Genomic DNA, 20,534 nt, shown 5'->3' with positions numbered 1-20,534 from the left:
TGGAGCTGACCCTCATAGAGGCTATTCGTATGAATTAAGTGATCATGCTTAAAATAGTCATAATGACAACAACAATAATATGTATGTGTTGTGGTCCCTGGTATACCACAGTTCAAAGTCAGTTCAAAGGTACAGCCATCTAACCAATGATTAGGACTAGTCTTATTTACAGACCACAAAGACAACCTGAGAAACTCCATTCTCATTCACTGAGAAAATATATCCCTAGTGATTCTCTAATGATTAAAAATCAAAGCTGAAATAACATGACACCAGTCTTGTTGCTTGTCCATTCTTTTGGGACTCATTCTTCTAGCATATTCTTTGACTGTTTACACACACACACACACACACACACACACAAACACACACATGATAAAGCAAGGTGCAAATCAAGCAGAGAATGGCCCGCTGTTGCTCATTACCATATGACAAAGGCCTATAACACAATGCCCAGTGGAAAGAAGTCTAAGCTAATAGACTGACTAAATATTCGATGTGCTCCAAAATCCTGATTATAAGGACAAGAGCTAGAATAGCTAATGCACAAGCAGGCTCAATTAACCCTAATTAGCTCAGAGTCAGGCTACGAAAGACTTAATTAGCAGTTATTAGGTGCCGCTCAGAAACGGAGCATAAATAATGGTTGGTAGCAAGCTGTGTTTAAGAGTCTCTTGGATGAGTGATGCCAAAAAATAAAAATAAATAAATAAACAAATAAATAAATAAATAAATAATAAAATAAAGTGAGATAAAACTCCCTCCGTTGGGGATTAAGTGTGAAATAATAATATGCGTCTTGACTTAAATTTCATTTATTCAGAGTGTGTCATTGATTTATTTTTTTTTCTGGATGACTCAGATGCTTCAGGAGAGGAGTTTGAAAGTTTAATTGTAATGGTGTGATGGTTAAGCTGTAGCACAAGGAGACTGGGCCCAGCTCTGACTGGTCCAAGCCTTGTCAGTCCTGGGCTGCCTTCTGTCCAGCACAAATCCTCCTGCCTTTTCCCTTACCTTGTTTATTCACCAACATGTTTCTCACAGGAGCTGAACATTGAGGACCCCCTCTGACTGTACAGTAAAATTATTTTTATTAAAAAGGTGCAGTGACCAGATTAAGATAAAAAAGATCAAGAAACATGATATACTCCTTCCCATGGAGACCAGTCTTGCTTTCTCTTTCTCTGACATGTTTTTAGAATAAACATGAGTATCAGAAAGGTAGAAAATTACAATAATCCTCTTAAGCTTTATAATATCTTGCACAAAATACGGGCTTAACATGAGTGAGGCCAAGAACTTGTTTTAGAACAGTCCAGGATTCCTATATTTTAATGCGCATTTGATTGTCTTTATTTAACATGACTATACATGTTATGGTTCATTAAACTATTCAGCTTTGTCATAAATTATTTCATAGAAGAATACGGTTTATAGGTGTATGTAAACACAGAAAAGCTGTATTTTAAGAGTCTACTTTAACCAACCATTAATTTCATGTAGTAACTGGCTTCTTTTTAAAAGGAAATAATGCCAGAGGACCACTTAGGAAGAATGGAAGTGTATTAGTTTTCTATTGCTATGTAACAAATTACCACAAACTGAACATCTTAAAGCAATACCCATTTATTAGCTCACAGTGCTGTGTGTCAGGAGCCCAGGCTGATTTGGCTGAGCTCTCAGAAGGTCAAAATCAAAGTCAGGCTGAGCTTTTACCTGCAGACTATTGGGGAAGAATCCTTTTCTAAGATCATCCGTGTTGTTTTCAGAACCCAGGTGCTTGTGGCTATAGGTCTGGTGTCCTGGTTTCCTTTTAGGCATTAGGTGAGGGCTACCCTTAGCTCCCAGATGCCCACCCCCGGCCCCCGACAATCCTTCTTGCATGGCTGCTACCATCTGCAATGTAACAAAGTGACACCAAGTCCTTCTTCCACTTTCACAGTCTCTGATTTCTCCTTCTGCTCCCAGCCAGAGAAAACTCACTGCTTTTAAAAGTCCCATGTGATTAGATTGGGTGCCCTTGAATGATCTCCCTTTAGATGAACTCAAAGTGAATTTATTAGCAACTTTCATTATCTCTCAAAATCCTTTTGTCAAGGAGCATAACATAATCACAGGCACAATATCTCACTATATTCATAGTTCTAGGGATTAGGGCTCAACCTTCCCTGCATCCACACCCAGGCCCCTCCTGAGGGCAGAGGGTGGTGGTGGTCACTGGGCAGATGCAGGAGAGGGAAGCCAGCATGGTACCCAAGTGCCAAGGGCTGGGAAAGAAGTTGACTGAGCACATATCCTAGAGACACAAGGGGCAGTGGGAAGGGGTACTGCATATGGGCTGGGCCTCCAGGCCTCTAGCACATGCTCCATTGTCCATTGGCCTTTAGAATCAAAGATAAGATTATGAAGAATTTTAAGATGGAAACTGCAAAATATTAAACCCTACTGGGGGTCTCCCTTCTGACTGGGGGTCACTAGGAGACCATGCTGACCACATACTCATGAAGCTGGCCCTGGAAATAAGCAATAGAGAGGTGTTTGCTGTTATTTTTTTTAATGATAATAGTAGTCTTTTGCAGATATCAGACACTTAGTAGACGAAATGCTTAGTTGCTTCAGGATGCCTCCCTTATTCTTATTTTGTACAATATTGGGACTGATACAGAAGTATCTTATATTAAATGAGGCTGTTCCAAAGGACTCTGTAAGAACTCCAAACCATCGATTTAAAGTATTTCTACTCATAGTGGAAGTGGTATTGACATTTTACAAGGACTATGCAAAGCTCTCCTCTTTATTTACTTTTTCTGTTATTCTGAGTATTGTCCTAACTCCTAAGCCTAAAATCTGGCTTGTTTCACCATCACTGAAATAAATCAGCTTGAACCTACATTCACTTTAAGTATTTCTTTCTTTTTTTTTTGCTTATCACATAGTTCAAATTTCATTCTATTAAGAATAAGTTATGAAAATTGCACACAGTTTTCCCCTTTTTTTCTTCCTTTGCTGTCAAAACTACTATAGATGGTACAGGCTTAATCCCAAGGCAACTATAAAGTGAAGTTCACGCAATTACATATTATTTTCCTGTTATGTACAATTCTCTCTGGGCGCCCAGTGCTCAGTGATTGACTGATCTATGAAGCCAGAGCCCTGTCTGATTTTAAGCTTTGAGTATTCAACCACCTCTAAATTTTTGACAAGTCTGTTTAAAGAGTGGTGTGATTTGATCATAAGACCACTCAAAAACTGCAACATATGCTTTGTTCTGTGTGGGGAAAAAAATTCCCATCATCCACAAAAGGAGGAAGGAAAAAAAAAAACCCACAACAAAACTGCATAAGAGTGGTGAGCTGAAGCCAAGATGATATGTACTGGAGAGAGATGGAGCTGGGCCCTTGGCTAATATAAAATGAGGAATCAAAGGGCAGCAGTGACAGCAGAGAGTGGGTCTAATTATCTCCAGCGGGGGGCATTAGGATGTTAGGACTCCAGCTGTCAAGTAGCTGTAAACTTCTCCAGGCTACTGTTTGAGTTTTCAGAGTGCAACACCGGACCTCAATTCCACTAAAAGACCATAGTGCCAATGCAGAGCCAAGCCCATCCCAGTCTTCATATGTTGGAAGAATTGCTTAAACAAATCTGGTCTCCTTTCCAGATGCGTGGCTCTGCTCTAAAACATGAAACACTTGTAGTGATACCTTGGAGACTTCAAACAGTAAGCAAGTTTTGATTCTAATACTTGTGAGATAGTTGATCAACACTACTGAATTTAATTCTAACATTTATCAAGCACTATGGGGAAAGAATTTTGTCAAGGAGACAGCATCATGTGGTGGTTGACAGCTGGACTTTTCCACTTGTGTTACCTGGGACAAGTAGCCTAATTTCTCTAAGCAAGGAGGTTCCCATGTTTATCATGGCAAGAATAACAATATAGATAGTGATTGTCTTATTTTGTATTTCCTTGGAAGCAAGCCCGCAAATAAGGATTGAATACAAATAGTTTACTTGCAAGATCTCAGAAACACTGGTAAAGGAGCAAAGGAGGGAGGGGAGAAAAGACAACCAACGAAGGATAGGCTAAGAAGCAAGTTATCACTGTGGTACCTGAAGCAAAGACGGATTCTCACAGCATGGTTCCTGGTTGACCAACATCAGTATCACTGGGGCAGTGGTTAGAAATGCAAATTCTCAGGTCCCACTCCAGATCTACTGAATCAGAAGCTCTGCATGTGGGACCAGCAATCTGGTCTAGCAAAGCCTGTTGGTGATTTTGATACTCCCTCAAGTTTGAGAGCCAATGAGTTAGGGAACTGTGGGAGCAGATGCAGAACATCTGTCTCAGAGTCTATTTTATTGGGGGGGGGAAGGTAGTTGGGACATTTATGTACCAACTCCCATAAGTTATTACTGAGGATGGGGAGAGGGTTTGGGAAATAAATATTAATTTTCAGCACTTTCTCCTGTGGAGCCATTGGTCTGAATGGATTCTGGAGTAAACTCTTGACTAAAAGATGTTGGTTCTGGCAGCTGGAGATCCTAGGAGGATTACAATTTCCAGGCCCGAGGATATATGGGTGGGACACCAGCAACTACTGTCCTGGTGTCTTAAGACTTGAGACAACACACTTAAGGGCATAAAACAGTGCCTATCACAAAATCCATTGTATATGAAAATCTCTGGGTAATACAAAATTAACAAGTTATAATCCCTGCCCTCGGAGAGTAGGCAGTTTACAAAGGGAGCCAGGATGCAGACTCATAAGTAGAATCTAAGGCAGAATACAGTAAACCCCAGGGCTGATGGAAGTGTGAGAGGGAGGAAGCATAATCTGATTTGGGGACGAAGGAAGATGCACGTGTCAGAGGCATCTGAGGTAGGAGGTGTAGACTGGCAGGCTGAGATGAAATGAGAGGGCTGACTAAAGTATGCGGAGCACAGGGAGCTGTATCCGCTGCCCATCATCATTGGAATTCAAGTGTCTATTGTCTATCTGGAGGCCTGAGCTGCATCATGAACAAAATGGGAGTAACTTCCACAGCTGACAAATTTGAAATGTAGGGGTGCTAAAGGTTAGTATTTCTTTGTCACGTCCAATCTCCAACAACCTCACCAGCGATTTTCTGGGAAAGAATTAAGGTGTACTGGTTTGAAGAACACAAAAAAGATGTTTCAAGCAGATGCACAAACATGCTGCTTTCCTGGGATTTGATGGAAATGAGAAAGTGCTGGCTCCATTTTTTTTTCAATAGCATTATTACCATTATTACATAACTTTCGAGGTCTTAGGCAGAGCTGTCAATATGTACTGTGAAAATTTTGCACATATAATTTTTAAAAACAATTCAGTTCTGAAGAGGAGGGTGGAATGAAGAGAGGAAATCAGTTGAGCAGAATGAATCCCATAGTTTCAAGGATTTTGTTACTGGGATCTCAAATCTCATGGCAAAATGCATCCTCCCTCAACTCTGCTCCCCTACCTGACAGATTTCCTTGGTGTCCACCCTGTCTAAAGCCACTGCTATGGACTGAATGTTTGTGTCCCCCTGCCAAATTCATATTGAAGCCCTAACCCTATAGGGTGAAGGTCTTTGGAGAGGGGGTATGCCTTTGGAGGTAACTGGTCATGAGGGTGGAGCCCTTATAAATGGGGTTAGTGTCCTCATAGGAAGAAACATGAGAGGTGCCTGAATGCAAACCAAGAAAAGGATTCTCACCAGACAGCGTATCTACTGGCACCTTGGTCTTAGACTTCTCAGCTTCCAGTGCTGTGAGAAATAAATGTTTGTTATTTAAACGTCAGTCGATGGTATTTTGCTCTAGCAGCTCAAGCAGACAAATATAGCCATCAACCCCTTAGGTTTCAGTTGCTCATATGTACTACATTTTATTGCGTCCCTGATGCCTTCCTCTCTTTTCCTATCTGTAGGCTCAGCGGAAAATGGTCCACAATTAAGCATATATTGGGGTTCTCCTACCTTTTAATGAAGAGGGCTTTTTTCCTTAATTTCCTTTTTTTTCCCCCTGAATCCTTGAGAATATTAGTTAAAATAGGCTGGAGAGAGGAAAGAGGAGTTAGTAATGAGGTGCTTAAGAAAGGGGAAATGGAAGAAACTTTTGAAAGGAGAAAAGAAGGAGACTTCGCTGCCTGCTGGGCTCTCCTCTCCACTGTGGAAAGTTGTGCGTGTGTGTGTGTGTGTGTGTGTGTGTGTGTGTGTGTGTCACACAAAATGAAATCTATTCGTAGAACTTGGTAGAATTTGCTCAAGTAGTTGGAGACCTCCTGAAGGTTTTCCTGTCTCAAAACCTTAACTGTTGAAGTGTTTAGTGGACGTGTGGTTATGTGATGCCTGAGCTATTGCACAGCACTTATGCCGGCTGTAATCTTGAAAAGTAGACTTTTTAGTACCATATGAACCAAATTCTCCAAATTATGGACAGATAAACATTCTTGTGTTATACATTGAGAGACCAAGTTCTGGGAATATTTTAGAGGATGTTGCAAAATACCTTTTCCATTAGCTCAAGATTAAACATTATGCCTAGATTCTTTTTAAGTATATATAAAGCAGGTAAATGTCAATTTCTCAGCTCACTGGTCACCTATTATGCTGATTTAATATTTTATGAAGGGTTGAATACTTGCATATGACTTTGTAAATTATTTTCCCAAAGTTTTCTCTAATGACAGAGTTTTCTCTCTCTTAAGACATAAAACACAGGGGTGTTAAGAGTATTTGTTACTTAAGTCAAGCTGAGAGGTGAGCTGAGAGTAGTGAGTCTGGTGGTGATCACAGGCCTATTACAGGATTAAAATCAATGCCTTTCTGCAAAGGAGTCAGTGCTTTGCATAGATGAATAAAATTTCAGAATAAAATGCAGAGCTCAGCAGGCAAATCAGAGATTGAGGATAAAGCAATCAAAATATATCAGCAATCCTAGGGGCACCTGGCTGGCTCAGTTGGTGGAGCATGCCACTCTTGATCTCAGGGTTTTGAGTTTGAGCCCCATGTTGGGTGTAAAGATTACTTAAAAATAAAATTTTACCAATAATCCTTTAAGTATCTCAGTCTGTAAAACAAAATGCAGTGTCTTGGGACGCCTGGGTGGCTCAGTCGGTTGAGCGGCTGCCTTCAGCCTGGGTCATGATCCCAGGGTCCTGGGATCGAGTCCCACATCCCTTGCTCAGCAGGGAGCCTGCTTCTCCCTCTCTCTCCCTCCGCTTGTGCTCTCTCTGTCAAATAAATAAAATCTTTAAAAAAATGCAGTATCTTTCAAATGCACCATGCATTCATTCCACTTCTTCATTTGATAAATATTTATTAAAGATTTTCAATTATACAGAACTAGGCACGGTGGGGGATACAAAAGGGAATTAAGAAATGACCTTTGCCAGAGGTCACCAAAATGGCAGCATAGGAGACTCCAACAAAAATCAACAATTAGACAGCTATGCGTGAATAGAAACAGCTCTGGGAGACCTCTGGAGTCCACTTACAAACTTTTGGCTACACAGGAGAACAAAAAACCTGAGAATAACCACGCAAGAAGAAAAATGAGACAGCTCCATTTTGCCTGCATCATCCCATTTCCCCCATTGCACAGTGCAAGAGGGAACCTCTCAGCTAGAAAAATTCCTTCTTGCCAGGGAAGGAAAAGCCAGGAGATCAGCCTGCTTCCCCAGCCCTTTGAGGCACTGGACTAAGGTCCTGCTCTGGTTTCACCTCAACCAAACTGGTAAAGCTGAGATGTATAGAGAGACTAGGAACAAGGAAGAAAAGCAGGGGTTACCACTAGCAGCAATTTAGTGGGAATGATTGTGGTTCTGTGATCTGTTCTGCAGCTAAACCCAGCAGGGCCACAGACAGTACAGCCACGGTGGACCACCTGAAGATTTCACCAGCTTCCATTCCAGGGGTATTCATGGTTGCTAATGCCAGTTGCCAGAGCCTCTCTTCACTCCCTCCCCAGCCCTGCCCCTGCCAGAGCCTGGGAACTGCAACCAGTTCAGGCTTCTTTAGCTATGAGAGTACAAGATGTCAGGCTAGACCCCTGAAGTTGACCCTCTTTGTCACATGCATGCTTAGGGCTAGCTCCTCTGCTGTTCACAGGCACTCAACTGGTCTATCCTGCAGTGCACATGCCAGGGGAGAGCTGTGTAGCCATGGGAGAACATACCAACAGCCAGAGCTTCTTCAGCTGCTTGTGGGCCTCAGTCAGATCTTGTCGTCTGTCACTGGCTTGCACCACTGTGTTCACCTGCAGCTAGTCTCTTTAGCTGCACTTGAGCACACCACCAACCTGAACCTCATCACTGACCTCCTCTGCCGCTCATATGCCCAGGAGGAGATTGTGCTGCTACAGGACAGCATGCTGACAGCCAGGAATCCTAAGCTGCCAGTGAAACAATGTATGCATCATTGCAGTCCCAGGAGAAAAGGTGCAAAAGGGGATAGAAAAACCTTATTTAAAAAAATAGTGGCTGAAAACTTTCCAAACCTGTAGAGATATTTGGACATCCAAGTTCATCAAGCTAATAGGTGCCCCAAAGTTCAATCTAAAACTAATTTCTCCAAGACCCACTAAAATGAAATTCTCCAAAACCAAAAACAAAGAATTTTAAAAGGAGCAAGAGGAAAAAAAAAATTATCTCCAATGAGAGAACTACCATAAGGCTATCAGTGGTTTTCTCATGACCTTGTAGGCCAGGAGAGAATGGGATGATGCATTCAAAGTGTCGAGAGGAAGAAAATGTCATCCAATACTTTACCCAGAAATGAAGGTGAGATAAAGACTTTACCTAACTAACAAAATCAGGGAGAATTGATTATCGCTGAAACTGCCTTACAAGAAATGCTGAAAGGAATTCTTCAAGCTGAAATGAAAGGATGCTAGTTAGCAACATGAAAACATATGAAAATATATAACACAATAGCAAAGTTAAGCATATAGTTGGATTCAGAATACCCTATACTGCAATATGGTGCGGTGTTAACTACTTAACTCTAGTATAAACGTTAAAGGCAAAGTACTAAAAATACCGACAGCTGCCACAACTTGTTAATAGATACAGAATATAAAAAGATGTAAATTGTGACATCAAAGCCATAAAAGAGCAGGAGTAACACATATATGTGTGTGTGTCTGTTTTATACTATATGCATTGCAATGTTTTGTGTGAGCCTCATGATAACCACAAAGCAGAAACCTACAGTAGATTTACAAAAGATATAGAATGAGAATCAAAGCATAATATTGTAGTATTATCAATGCACAAAGGAAGGGGTGAGAGAGGAAGAAAGGAATAAGAAAACTAGAAAAAAACCAGAACACAACTGATAAGAAGACATTAGTAAATCCTTACCTATTAATAATTTCTCTAAATATAAATGGATTGAAATCTCCAATCAAAAGATATAGAGTGGCTGGGTGGATTAAAAAAATGACAAAACAAAAACAAGATCCAAGTGTACGGTGCCCATATGAGACTCACTTCAGTTTTAAGGATCCATATAGACTCAAAGTGAAGGGAAGGAAAAAGATATTTCATTCAAGTGGAAACAAAAGACAGCAGGAGCAGCCATACTTATACCAGAGAAATTAGACTTTACCAAGAGAGAAGAAGGTCACTATATAATGATAAGGGGGTTGATTCATCAAGAGAAATATAACAATCATAAATACATATGCACACACCATTGAAGCACCTGAATATGTTGGGCAAATACTAATAGATCTGAAGAGATAAATGGACAAAATATAATAATAGTAGGGGACTTCAATATTCCATTTTCAACAATGGATAGATCATCCAGACAGAAAATCAACACGGAAACGTTGGAGTTGAACTATACTATAGGATATGTGAAACTAAAAGACATACACAGAACATTGCATCCAACAGAAGCAGGATACACATTATATTCAAAGTGCACATGAAATATTTTTCAGGATTGATTATATAACAGATGTAAAACAAGTCCTAACAAATTTAAGAATATGTGCTATGGTGAGCACTGTGAATCACAGACCTGTACCTCTGAAACAAATAATACATTATATGTTAAAAAAAAAAAAAAAAGAACGATAGTAGGAAGGGTAAAATGAAGGGGGGGGAATTTGGAGGGGGAGACGAACCATGAGAGACGATGGACTCTGGGAAACAAACTGAGGTGGGGGGATGGGTTAGCCCGGTGGTGGGTATTAAGGAGGGCACGTACTGCCTGGAGCACTGGGTGTTATACAAAAACAATGGATCGTGGATCACCACATCAAAAACTAATAATGTATTGTATGGTGACTAACATAACATAATAAAATAAAATTTAAAAAAGAGAGAGAGACCAGAAAGAAATTCTCTCATATTTGGTCAACTAATATTTGACAAGGGAGCCTAGAATACTCTATGAAGAAAGGATAGTTTCCTAAGTAAATGACGTTGGGAAAACTGAATAACCTTATATAGGAGAATGAAATTGGGCTCCTATCTTACACCATTCACAAAAATTAATTTGAAATGGATTAAAGGATTAAACATAAGAATTGAAACTGTAAAACTCCAATAATAAAACATAAGAGTAAGTCTTCTTGACATTGGTTTTGGCAATGATTTTTTTGATATGACAACAAAAGCACAGGCAATAATAAAAGCAAAAATTAGTAAGTGGAACTACAAACCTAACAGCTTCTGCACAGGAAAAAAAATCCACAAAATGAAAAGGCAATCTATGGAATGGAATGGGAGAAAATATTTTCAAATCATCTATCTGATAAGTGGTTAATATTCAAAAAATATAAAGTAAGAACTCTTACAACTCAATCACAAAAAGAATAAATAAATAATCTGATTTAAAAATGGGCAGAGGAGTTGGAGGGAGAGGAAAATGTGGAGTGACTGCTAATATATATGTGGTTTCCTTTTGTGATGATGAAAATATATTGAAACTAGGTAGAGGTGATGGTTGCACAAATTGTGGATCTACTAAATGCCACTGAACTGTGTACTTTAAAACGGTTAATTCTTTTTTTTTTAAAGATTTTATTTATTTATTTGAGAGAGAGAGAATGAGAGATAGAGAGCACGAGAGGGAAGAGGGTCAGAGGGAGAAGCAGGCTCCCCGCTGAGCAGGGAGCCCGATGTGGGACTCGATCCCGGGACTCCGGGATCATGACCTGAGCTGAAGGCAGTCGCTTAACCAACTGAGCCACCCAGGCGCCCCTAAAATGGTTAATTCTATGTTATAAGAATTTTACCTCATTAAAAACAAAGAAAAGTAAAAAAATATATAAAAAATAAATAAAAAAATAAAATTGGGCAGAGGAGCTGAATAGACATTTTTCCAAAGAAGATACACAAATGGTAAACAGGGATATGTAAAGGTGAACATTATTAATCATCAGAGAATACAAATCAAAAATAGCACCTCACACCTGTTAAAATGGCTATTATCAAAAAGGCAAGAGATAACAAGTGTTAGCACAGATGTGGAGAAAAAGGGAACCTGTGCCCTTAGTGTATTGTTGGTGGGAATGAAAATTGGTACAACCACTATGGAAAATGTATGGAGGTTCCTCAAAGAATTAAAAATAGTACTACCATATGAGCCAGCAATCCACTTCTGGGTACATATTTAAAGGAACCGAAATCAAGATCTTAATGAGATATCTGCACTCCCATGTTTATTATAATATGTTATATATTATAATATATTTTTCTAATATAATAAATTTGTTTATTATAATATATATGTATATATTCAGCCATGAAAAAGGAAGAAATAATTCCATTTACAACAACATGGATGAACCTCGAGGGCGTTATGCTAAGTGAAATATTTCAGACAGAGAAAGGCATATATTGTATGTTCTCACTTATACGTAAAATCTAAAAAAGCTGAAATCATACAAACGTATTGTAGAGTGATAGTTGCCAAAGGCTTTGCGTTGGGGGAAATGGAAAGATTTTGGTCAAAGTATACACACTTCCAGTTATAAAATGAATAAGTTCTGGGGATCTAATGTACAGCATAGTGATTATAGTTAATACTATTTTATTATACGCTTAAAAGTTGCTAAAAGACTAGATCTTCAATGTTCTCACCACAAAAAAGAAATGGTAATTATGTGATGTGATAAAGGTGTTAGCTAATGCTATGATGGGAATCATTTTACTATATATGAGTATATCCAATCAACACGTTGTACACCTTTAACTTACACATATTTGAGATATAACTATGTGTCAAAAACTTAAAAAAGAAATGATTTTTGCCTATAAATACATTATGATTTAGTTGCATATAGGATAAAGCTAACATATATACTACATGATAAATGGTAAGTGCATTTAGTCCTCTATGTTTGGAGGAGGGATGCAAGAAAGAATTTTAATGCAAAAGTTTTTTCAGGGTCAGGAATTTGACAGGTAGTGAGCTGTATTATGCGAACTAGAAGGGTTCACCAGGTGTCACAGGGAAAGCCCCATTCTGCAAGGTTTAATATTTGTCCATGGGGCTCTCTGAATGGGCAGTCATAGGAGGACTGAATGTTACTCCATATGATTTAAGTCTCCGCAGCTTTATGGAAGTGGTGCCAGTCAACAGTCACTTTTCTTGGGTGGTATTAGAAACTGATTTACTTAATGTACAATGTAACTCCAGTTATAAAATTTTAAACAGGATACACATTATTTTTCCTTTCATGGACACTTATAAAAATATGCTGTTACAGAACTTTCTAACTCAACTTAAATAGGCGTATGCAACACCACCTGCCATGCAAATTTAGTTTTTATACTTACAATAAGAGCACTTACAGTTCACATTTAAGCAACACTAATGTGTTGCTAAAACTAGCAAAAGGAAATGAATAGACCTGACCCTTCTCCTTTAGCTCATTGTATTATATTCAGGCACCATGACATATGGGATACCCTTAAACCCTGACCTATTGTTGTAGTTATCTATTGCTATGTAACAAACTACCCCAAAATATAGTGACTTAAAGAACAATTTATTACTGTTTCTCAGGATTTTCTGAGTGACTGCACTCACCTGGGCTTTTCATGCCTAAGGTCTTTCACATGGGTTCAGTCCTATGGTTGATGGGGCCCAACGAAAGTCCTGTGGTAGATGGGGCCCAACTAAAAGCCTGGCTGGGCTGGATGTCCATGATAACCTTTTAACTCACATGTTTTGTGCCTCGCCTGAGAAGCACAGAACATTTGAGAGTTGACTGGGTATTTCTCTCTATCCATAGTCTCTCTTAAGCTAGATGCCTATAGCATGAAGGTCTCAGTATAGACTTGTTACATGGTGGCTGGGTTTTCTTTGAACACATATTCCAGGAGACAATGCAGAAACTGCATGTTTTTTTTAAGACCTAGTCTGTGGAATTAACACAATGTCACTATACAGGACATGATTCCTGGGAGGCATGGTTCAATGGGGGACTCCCTCTTTGAAGAATAGTGACCACATTTGTCATGCACACCTTAATAAAATATGTTGATGCCTGGCTTTGATAGACTCCTGTTATACTCAAATCAATCAGATAGTGAGCAAGTATTAAGAATTCACTTTCAAAAGAGCACTTAGAACAATCATTTAAAATCTGCATCAGGGGGACGCTATAGGAAATAAGACAAAGAGAAACAAAACAAATTCTTGCACTGCATTTTTATAGATAAGATATAAGGTGTATGCTATAATGTGTTCTGTAGATTGACATTGAAAACTTGAGAGATGGATTTCTATTGTGTAGTAAAAAAAAAATCCCTTAAATTGTCTCTTAAAATATACCTCAACCCAACACATGTTTATCAAACACCATGCTAAATGACAGTAGTTCTCAAACTTTAGAGAGCCTCAGAAACATCTGAAGGGCTGGTTAAAATGGATTGCTGGGCCCCATCCCCAGAGTTTCTGATTCAGTAGGTCTAGAATGGTACACAAGCATTTGCATTTCTATCAAGTGCCCACGTCTTACTTGATTTGTTTAGGGGACGAGACTTTGAGAACCACTGCTATATGGTTATTCACTGTATAGAACAGTAGTTAAAAGCATAGACGTGGAGTCATAGACAAGACATAGGGGTGAATCTTATAATGTTACTTAATCTTTCTAGCTTGTTTTCCTGATCTTTATAATGAAAATAATTAGTAATAGCCAACCCATTGGATTGTTGTGTGGATGAAATGATGTATAGCAGGAGTTCAATAAATATTAACCACACTAACGATTCTAATTCTATAAAAGACTTAATCCTATTCTCATATAACTTACCAGAGGGGTTGTTACATGCTTTGTGTAATGGTATACCTGTTTGCTCCACAATCATTTTCCAGGTTTCCTACAATCATCTTCCAAACTACACAACCGACCACTGTAAGCATTGTGCTTTTCCCTGTCCCCTTCAGAAGACCAGAAACAATAGAAACGTCTGACTATCTATTTTCTCCCTCGTATACAGTACATAAAATCCAGCAACCAGTATTTAAAATAGTCTACAGACTCAAAAATAAATCTTGTTGTTTTCAAGTTAAACTCTTCCTGGGATTAGTATTAAAGGAGAATTAAGTTTGCATTAGTCGAGCTTTTCAGGATGCCTGATAATGCCTCAGCAATCAGAATGTAATTATAAAGTGGGGATGCTTCAGCAGCAGCAATTTTTTTTTTCCTATTAAATGTGAGCTGTAACAGTCAAACATGTAGGTACATTAAGGTGAAGATAACAAATGACGTTCCAGATCACTTATCAAGCTATATGGTCAAACATGGGGCACCAATGAACAACAAAAAGCCCAATAATAAACAAATCACAATATATTTCCTTGACTGTCAATAAATGTCATAATCTTTACCTCTCCAATAACATGTTCCTTCTGTAAGGCACCTGGGAGTGAATAGGATGGGAATATGATCATCTTGCTATTCTTTTCACTGAGCCATTACTTCATCCACTTCATCCACTGGGCCACACTTTTTCTTTCTGTGCCTCAGTTTATTTATCCAAACTAGATCAACATTTTTCAACATATTGTTTGTAGAACACTAGTCAAGTGAGATGCTCAATAGAAAAAGTTTTCTATAGTCAGAAAAGTTCTGGAAGCATTTAAGCTCTACCATCTTTAAGAGTCAAGACACATATTAGCATTTGAAACTTTGAGAATCCCTCTTGTAAAGAAACCACTGTTTTCCAACTATAATAGACCATGGATATTCCATAGCAACTGATTCTCCAAAGGATATACTTCTTTGGGGAATGCTTTTCCAAGTCCTAATTGCCTCACACTTAGTGCATTGTAGACATTCATGAACTGTCAATCAAGAATTCTTTATCCAACAAAATTACCCTTCAAAAATAAGGCAAAATAAAGGCATTCCTAGGTAACAAAAAACAAAGAATATTTTTTGCTAACACATCCTTTAGGCTGAAAGGAAATGACAACTAGGCATGAAGTTAAATACACAAGGAATAAAGAGCAGGGAAATGATAAATATGTGGATAAAGAGAAAATACTCTTACTATATATTTTGGTTTCTTGTAATTTCTTAAAAATACTCATAAGATTATTTAAAGCAATGATTATAACAATTTTACTGGGTTCATAGCATATATAGATGCAATATATATAACAATTTTAGCACCAAGGAGAGGGGAATGGAGCTATATTTTACTAGAAGTAGGTCAGTCAAATCTAAAGTGGGCTGTGATAAATTAAGGTGGGAGGTGGGGGAAATGGGGAAATGTTGGCCAATGGATACAAAGTCGCAGTTTTGTAGGATGAGTAAGTCTAGCGATCTAATGTACAAGAATGTTTGATACAGTATAATATTGTATTTTTTAATTATGTTATGTTAGTCACCATGCAGTACATCATTAGTTTTGATGTAGTGTTCCATGATTCATTGTTCGTGTATAACACCCAATGCTTCATGCAGTACGTGCCCTCCTTAATACCCATCACCAGGCTAACCCATCCCCCCACGCCCCTCCCCTCTAATACCCTCAGTTTGTTTCCCAGAGTCCATAGTCTCTCATGGTTCATCTCCCCCTCTGATTCCCTCCTCTTCATTTTTCCCTTCCTTCTCCTAATGTCCGCCATGCTATTCCTTATGTTCCACAAATAAGTGAAACCATATGATAATTGACTTTCTCTGCTTGACTTCTTTCACTTAGCATAATCTCCTCCAGTCCCATCCATGTTGATGTAAAAGTTGGGTATTCATCCTTTCTGATGGCTGAGTAATATTCCATTGTATATACGGACCACATCTTCTTATCCATTCATCTGTTGAAGGGCATCTCGACTCTTTCCACAGTTTGGCTATTGTGGACATTGCTGCTATGAACATTGGGGTGCACATGGCCCTTCTCTTCACTACATCTGTGTCTTTGGGGTAAATGCCCAGGAGTGTAATTGCTGGGTCATAGGGTAGCTCTATTTTTAACTTTTTGAGCACCTCCACACTGTTTTCCAAAGTGGCTGTACCAACTTGCATTCCCACCAACAGTGTAAGAGGGTTCCCCTTTCCCCACAACCTCTCCAACATTTGCTGTTTCTTGCCTTGTTAATTCTTGCCATTCTAACTGGTGTAAGATGGTATCTCAATGTGGTTTTGATTTGAATTTCCCTAATGGCTAATGATGATGAATATTTTTTCATGTGTCTGTTAGCCATTTGTGTGTCTTCTTTGGAGAAGTGTCTGTTCATGTCTTCTGCCCATTTTTTGACTTGATTATTTGTTTTTTGGGTGTTGAGTTTGAGAAGATCTTTATAGATCTTGGAAATCAGTGCTTTGTCTGTAGTGTCATTTGCACATATATTGTCCCATTTTGTGGGTTGCTTCTTCGTTTTGTTGACTATTTCCTTTGCTGTGCAGAAGCTTTTTATCTTGATGAAGTCCCAAAAGTTCATTTTCACTTTTGTTTTCCTTGCCTTTGGAGATGTGTCTTGAAAGAAGTTGCTGTGGCCGATGTCGAAGAGGTTACTGCTTATGTTCTCCTCTAGGATTTTGATGGATTTCTGTCTCACATTGAGGTCTTTCATCCATTTAGAATTTATCTTTGTGTATGGTGTATCACATTGCCTGATTTCAAGCTATATTACAAACTATGATCACCAAGACAGCATGGTACTGCCACAAAAACAGACACATAGATCAATGGAACAGAATAGTGAGCCCAGATATGGACCCTCAACTCTATGGTCAACTAATCTTTGACAAAACAGGAAAAAATATCCAATGGAAAAAAGACAGCCTCTTCAATAAATGGTGCTGGGAAAATTAGACAGCTATATACAGAAGAATGAAACTTGACCATTCTCTTACACTATAATATTATATTGAATACTGGAAGTTTGTTAAGAGAGTAGATCTTAGGTGCTCTCACCACACAAAAACATGGCAACTATGTGAGGTGGGGGCGGATGTTAATTAGCTTAGCTGTAGTAATCATTCATTGTGTATATGTATATTAAAACACCATACTGTACACCTTAAATATATATAATTTTTATCAAAGGAAAATGCATGTTGTAATCCCTAGTGTAAACCTTTATGAAAGTTAACTAAAACAAACAAACAACAAAGCTAAAATCTTAGGAGAGTAATTTAAAATTACTGAAAATTTACTAAAATATACTGGTTTAATGCCAAAAAAAGGCAGTAAAGGAGAAACACTAGAAAATGACAAAAATAAAAATACATGAGACGTATAGAAGACAAATAGAAAAATGGCAGACATAAATCCAACAACATCAATAATTATATTAAGTATGAATGCACTAAAGACTCCAATCAAAAGGCACAAACCATCAGTCTAGACAAGAAAAAGCAAGATTTAATCATATATGCTGTACGACAGACATCATTTATATTCAGACATAGAAGGTTGAAAATTAAAGGATGGAAAAAGATATACCATGCAAATAGTATCCAGAAGAGAGCTGAAGTGCTTATCTTAAAGAGGTAATAGAAAAACTTTATTTAAAAATCTGTATTTATAGGGCACCTGGGGGCCTCAGTTGGTTAAGCGACTGGCTTCGGCTCAGGTCATGATCCTGGAGTCCTGGGATGGAGTCCCACATCGGGACTGCTCGGCGGGGAGTCTGCTTCTCCCTCTGACCCTCTTCCCTCTCGTGCCTCTCTATCTCTCATTCTCTCCCTCTCAAATAAATAAATAAAAATCTTTAAAAAAAATCTGTATTTATAAAATGCTAGCAAGTACTTTTTTTTTTCCAAACATTTAAACATATTGAAAATCTAGATGTCCTTTTAAAATGTACAAGGGGATACAATGTTTTTTTTTTTTAACTTGTTAAGGGCTGTGGGAGTAAAAATATTTCAAGTCTGATCTTCTACACAGATTCTGTCATTGTACAGAGAAATAAATTAAGTTTCATGGAGTTCTGACTTATCCAAAATCACAGTTTATAGCAGAGTCAATATTAGAAGCTGTACTCTTTTTCTTGGTCCTGTATTTCTTGCCCATTTTAAAGAGGCCTCACAGAATAATGATTAAGTTCGTGGAGTTTGAAGCTACATTTGAAAAATTCTAACTCAAACCTTGCCTGCTGTGTGACTTTGTAGAGTTTTCTTGAACCTCCCTGTGCCTCAACGAACTTGTCTATAAAATGGGGATAATAATGGTATATATCGCATAGGAATATTGTGAAGTTATGCATGTAGAATATTTGGAACAATACCTGGTAAAAGCAAGTACTCCATAAATGTGAGTTATTTTTGTTCAGGGGTTTGGAATGTTCCAAGAAATGTGCTAGAGATAAATCACTATCACATCTGCCAGCACATTTCCACAATGCTGGAACAGATTTCAGAGCTCCTGACTCAGATGTTGAATCTACATCTGGACATCAAACCATTTTAGCAGTCAGCATTAGAGAGATTGAGTTACAAAAAGGCAGTGCTGAAGGGAACACCTTGCTAACAAGATAATTTGTGCTGAACTCAGCAGCTTTGTCTGTTATTGCTGAAGAAGGGGAGACAGTGCAAAATGGGAGATGTGGGACACTCAGAGGAAAGTCTGTATGTTGCACATAATTTATTGCTGGCTTGGATGACTAGAAATGGCCAGATGGCAGCTCACTGACCTCAGAAATTCACTTCATAAATAACTTTTTTTCTAGCCCTCTGCTCTCTTATTCCTTTCCTGAACTCTGGGTGCCTGGGTCTCACAGACACAAGCAGAGTTCTCTTGCTTCTGTGCCTTTGCTCATCACTTGTTCTAGAATGTTTCCTACCCACTCGATACTTTTCTCTCCCATTTTTTGTAACATGTTTAATAGAGTACAGTTTATTCGCTCTAGCACTTAGTATGTCCTGAATACTAGGATGAGTACTGAGGATACAAATTTGTACATGTTTAGAATCAAGTGTGAGAGAGTGTGCCTATCACAATTTGTTATAACTCTCTACAATAGAGATAGGCACCGGTGTCCTGTGAGCACAGACAGGTGTCTTATTCAGGCTGGAGATGATCGGCGACCATCTTCTGAATGGTTTAATGAGTTGTAGTTAACTCTATAAATAAAAAGAAGAAACAAAGGCAATAACACATGCCCAGTTCAGAGGGGAGAGTGTGGCATGTTCATTATGGCTGAGGAATAGGACACTTGGTGGGCAAGTGAGTAATAATGAAGCTGGAAATGTAGGTATGGGTCAGATCATAAAGGAGCTTAGAATGTTGAATGCCTTGCTAAGGAATTTGGATTTGACTGGGACCATGATGGGAAGCCACCAAAGGATTTTAAGCAGTACAAAAATTTGATCAGATTTGCATTTCAGAAAGACCACTTTGACAGAAGTATGAAGAATGGATGGATTAAAAGAGTGGGGGCAAGAATTGAGTGATTAATTTAGTTAGGGGACTATTGTAAAAATCAGTAGGGAGAACGAAGACCTACACATAGGCAGTGATGGTGAGTAAGAGAAAGGGGGATCAATCTGAGAGTCACCCATGGAAGAAATCAGAATTCCTTGAAATCTAATTGGATATGTGAGGTGTAGAGAGTGTAACTCTCTTGAATTTTTGGCTTTGGTGCCTGCAGAGATGGTAGTACTATTTCTGAGAAGACATGTAGAAAGAGGGATAAGGTGATAAGACTGCATTTGAACATGTTAACTTTAGATTCACTTATTTATTCACTTAACAATGTTTGCAGAAACCCTACCTACTAGCTGCCAGACACTACTCTTGGGGCTGGACATACATAGTGATTCAAACAAATAAATTCCTTCATGGAGCTTACATCTAGGAGGGTAGCCATGGACCTCCCAATAGGTGATTGAATTGATGTTGGAGCTCAGATGAAATACTTGGTCTAGAAATGTTGACCCAAGGGAGAACAGCTTATAGGTAATAGTTGAGATTATGGCTTAATAAGTGTCTGTAATGAAAAAAAAATTTTACTACACAAAGAAAAAGATGCAGTTTGGCAGAAACATTTAGGGTGGCAGGGGTATTTAGGCTAATGTGGGTCAAAAATGAATACATCATCAAAAAAGC

This window comes from Zalophus californianus, chromosome 2 (genome assembly GCF_009762305.2).
Source record: "Zalophus californianus isolate mZalCal1 chromosome 2, mZalCal1.pri.v2, whole genome shotgun sequence".
Taxonomy (NCBI): domain Eukaryota; kingdom Metazoa; phylum Chordata; class Mammalia; order Carnivora; family Otariidae; genus Zalophus; species Zalophus californianus.
The sequence above is the reverse complement of the archived record's forward strand: the minus strand, read 5'-3'. Positions refer to the sequence as shown.